General features: G+C 43.7%; 1 pseudogene; it reads left to right on the plus strand.

Moving 5' to 3' along the window:
• Window positions 1–433: 433 nt before the first annotated feature.
• LOC129672641 (small nucleolar RNA SNORA17) lies at window positions 434–549 on the plus strand (annotated as a pseudogene).
• The last annotated feature ends 4,113 nt before the right edge of the window (window positions 550–4,662 follow it).

Genomic DNA, 4,662 nt, shown 5'->3' on the forward strand with positions numbered 1-4,662 from the left:
AACAAAACTAGCAACAGTAAAGTATATTGCCTAATATAGGCAGCTGTGCAAAAATCTGGAAAAGGTTTTTGAGCAACAGACTCAAAATTCATAATTCATGTGCATGCAGGCACACACAGAAAGAGAGAAACAGAGACAGAGAATCACAAAGCAAAACCTAGGTAACATGGCCTGGGCTTAAGGCAGTATTCCAACTCATGTCACCAGATACAATATTCTACATTTTTCCTGCAAGTAGGTCCTACCCACAAACTCTTGATTTACATTTGTATAACTAAATCGTCCATTCTAGAGGTTTATGCATAATATGAAATGATAAGTAGAATCTATTTTGGCAAGCAGAGCTGTTCACCACTTTTTGACATTCCTCTCTCTTCCAGCGACTAAGATTTCAAAATCACTAAGATTTTTTACTTATCAAAAATCAAAATCCCCTGCCCCTAGAGGCTTTGCACGTGTGTCTGTCAGTAGGTGGCAGAGAGGACAGAGGCTGTGTCTATGCTCAGTGATCTGCCCTATGAACATCTGAATGATTAGTAGCCTAACATTCCCTGAAAAATAGAGCCTGAGGTGACTACCAGTCTGGCCCAGGATGGGGAACAAGCTGGAGATTAGAGAATCCCTGCCTGGGACTGTGGACCCTGGGCAGGAGTGAGCCTGACACAGGCAACCTTCACATGGGGCCAAGAGCAAGCCTGAGAAAACCCCCACACCAGTGCCATGGGCCCAGACAAGAAGCTAGCCTGTAAAGGCCACCAATCGAACAGAGCAGGCCTGGAGGGGCAGAGCGTGCCAGAGATGACCCCTGTATGAGCAGAGCATAGCATTCCTGAGGCCATTCCAGAGAAGGCCTCAGACACTGAGAGATGCCAGGTGCCACTAAGAGGAGCAAGTAAGTGGTGGGAAAATGGGAGAGAAAGAGGAACAGAAGGGGGTGGCCAAATGAAGAGAGGCAGAGCTGGAGGCTGGAGGGTAGCGAGGAACAGCCGGATGGGAGAGAATGGTGATGTTACCTGGGGACATGGTGGTGACATGGCCTGTGCTGCCACTGGGGCTACATCTGAGTCCATGGCCCTTCAGGAGCAGGGGTCTGTAACTACCAAAGGCCAGGCGATGTCCCTGATCTGGACCGCTACCCAGGGACATATTGATGTGTGACCTGGGCATTGTTAGAAAGCTGGCCCTGGAGGCCTGAGAGCAGGAGAACTGACCTCTCCCCTAGCCGGCTGCAGGAGAGCGACCCCACACACTGTGGGAGCTGTGGGTGAGTGCAGGACAGCTGGTCCTACCATTCATCTCCCATGTGGTGGTGTGGACAAGGAAGATACCTTCCTCTCCCTTTGCCCCTCATCATCTGCAACAGGTAAGAAACCTGACCCTGGGGTCACGAGAGCATAAGAACTGGCCTTGCTCCTCACCAGCTGCAGGACTCAGGAGAGCAGGCTGAAGCACCTCAACTGGGCAGCACAGTAGAGCTGACTCTAGGGGTGGGGGATTGGGTTAGCCAGCTCCAAGGGCAAGAGGATGGCAGATCTGGCCCAGCAACTTGTCTGCTGAGCAGCACAATGGGTGAGTGAGAGATCCCCCCCACATTTGCCCCTTGCCACTTATGGCAGGCAGAAGAGCTGGAGGACTGATGAGCGCAGATACTTCTTAGGCCCAGTTCCAGGGCTTTGAATTGGCCCCCAAACATTTACCCAATCCACGAAATGCTAGTGCACATAAAGGCACCGGTCCTACAGATCCTGAACTACAAGACCTTCATGACACAGGGCAACAGCAGGATATCTGTGAGGAGCCCCAGCCAGGTTCCAGTATTGACAGAGTAACAGAAGACAGAGGCCTAGTACCAGACTAAGGAGTCATTGCAATGGACGTGCGCAAGCAAAGAAGTGTGGACAAAAGGTACTGGGGGACACACTGTGACACTCTACAGCTTCCAAGAGATTATTTTCTCTGTATGGGGAGGGGAGTAGAGGGCAGGTATGAAGGGAGGAGAGATGAGTGGGATTATGGTGAATGATGTGAAATTCACAAAGAACCAATAAAAAGTTACAAAAAAAAATATCAAAACCCATGGTCAGCATCCCCAGTATTAGGTCCCAAAACTAGGACAAACTGAGGTGACTTTTTAACATATCAAAAAGGATCTGGCCACCAGGTTCTCCCAGCATCCCCTACTCCCTACCTTAAACTCCTTCAGCCCAGGGTCTAGGATGGCCTCCCCACAATCATTCTTCCCTAAATAATCCATCCATTTTGGTTACATGGTCCTTTTTAAAAGAAAAAAACATTTTTTTTTTTTTTAACATTTTCCCCTCTTGGTCTCCTGGTCTTCTGATTTTCCTCTCTGCCTCCTCCCTCTCATTACATGGCCCATCTCACCATCATCTATTTACTCTGAATTCTCCCAAGTGTCCCTGACTCTGACAGTGTTCTTCATTTCATCTACAACAAACCTTCTCCTCTACTATACCTAGAGCAGTTATGTCCCTTTTTATTTCTTTTTTTGACTCACCTAGTGACATAAAGTGCAGCACAGACAAAAGAATAGCAGGCTGGCCAACTCCTCCACAAGCTAGAAACCATGTACTTTACTCCAGCTCCTGAGTAATCCATCGTTACTTCTACAGTCCTGATGTATGAGTACTTAACCACAAATATAACAGGATTTAACAACTGTATGTTATTAAAGTAGAATAACATGTTATTGTTAATAACAATAATATTGAAAGCTATCAATAAAGACATACACATGCCATTTTCAATAACTAAAGCAGGGGGATCTTGGAGCTCAATGACAATCCAACCAGGCTGATAAAATTCAAGCTTCCAGATGAGTGAGAGACCATGGTTCAAGGTCAGGTAGCAATGGAGGGAGTTAAGCAAGGGCTTGCTTTATTCTTTACATACAGGCGCACCACCTGCACAGTGACATGCCTGTAAAACACACACACATGCACACACACACACACACACACACTCACACCACAGTCATTAAAGCTGTCTGTAACATAAGACTACCTTGGCCACTTGTCTTGTCTCTTTTGGTTCTCTTGTTATTCAAAATATATAAACTTCCAAATGTATTATACATTTTTGTATTAATGTATGTATGAACTGTGCACTAAGCACAGTTCAGTTAAAGATGATGCTCTTCTCTCTGTCCGAGCAGGTAAAGGATTTGTTTTTCTATATAGTTTGGTTTGGACCACACAACCAAACTTGAAAATAGATTTTATCTGCTTTTCAAAAGAATGTCATGATAAGTCCTGAGAAATCTGTAGGCAAAGATTTCTTGGCCATGCATAGCTGAGGTCCTGGCTGGAGACATCTTCATGTTTCAGTCAGTCTCAGAGCTGTTCCCATGTGGAGGGATCAGCAAATCCTGTTACCTGTCCTGTTTGTTCTTGATTTCTTTCTTTCTGTCTGCAGCCAAGATCTTCGGGAGGTCTCCCCTATCAAGTCTTATTTTCAAAAGTTTGGATGGAACACAGAGCTTTTTGCTTTCTGTGGAAACAAGAGCACATTCTCCTCCCCAATGTTATATGTTTCCTGTTTTTCATTTTGGAATTATGACTTGATATGCTGATCTAAGATAGCAGTCCTTTCTAAAACCCACTGTCTCTTAGCAGGTGTACTACTTGTCTCATTTAATAATTTTAAAATCAACAAATCATTATTTAATCTATTTTGGGGAGATATATTTCCCTTCTGTTTTATGACTACCTTTTAAAAATTGTTAGATCTTTTCAAAATTGTATGACTTACAGGATTTTAAGTTATATCTGTCACAGGTTTCATGTTACAAGTCTAAAAACTTGTATTCCAATGGAGATACATACTGAAGCACTATCAGCTCCAGTGTGCGAAGTCATCTCCAAGACTGTCACCGTCTCTAACAAATGTTTAACCTTGGAATCATGCTTTCCAAAATTTAAGGCAAAAGCCCATTGGAATGTTGACTATGAACCTATGGCATGGTGAATATATTTCAGCTCTCTAATCTTTGTAAAATGAAGCACATAAACCACTGTATGATCTTGTTCCAAAGCAACACAAAACAGGATCTGCATTTCTACGTTAGTATGTAGACCTTCATCTGGTAATTGAACCTTGCTAATACACAAACAATATCCAGTCTGACAATGTTGGCCTATAACTGAAGACTTTCCCTCCAGCATCTCAATGGGCTGCCATTCTCTACTTTCTTCAAGCCTTTGTGGACTTTTTCTCATCTGGAACTACCTCTTTTCGTGTTACTGTAAATTCCAGATTGGATTTCTTTGAAGATTCCTTATTTTGATACAAAAGATTCTTCTTACCTCTGTTCTATGTTATTTAATTTAGCATCTATTTCTCAGTCTCTTTTCCCCCCAAGTTTTTCTTATCCTGATCTCTCCCAAAGAGAACATACAAAACTGTAATCATCATTGAAAAAATTGGTTTGCTAAGAGAAACAAACTCAAATGGAATCCAGAAGCGCTGCGTCACTGTGTCTTCTACCATTTCAACATAGAAAATAATCTTCCATTTTAGTCTTAAAGCCTCTCCCTAAGAACGTTACTTGCTTAGACCCAGCTTCTCCTCTAGACCTTACCAGTTCAGACACTGAGGGCTTCTCAATCTGTCTCTGGTTCCTGCTTCCAAGGAGAGGCTTTT

Source organism: Psammomys obesus, unplaced genomic scaffold (genome assembly GCF_907164565.1).
Source record: "Psammomys obesus unplaced genomic scaffold, mPsaObe1.curated_primary_1811, whole genome shotgun sequence".
Taxonomy (NCBI): domain Eukaryota; kingdom Metazoa; phylum Chordata; class Mammalia; order Rodentia; family Muridae; genus Psammomys; species Psammomys obesus.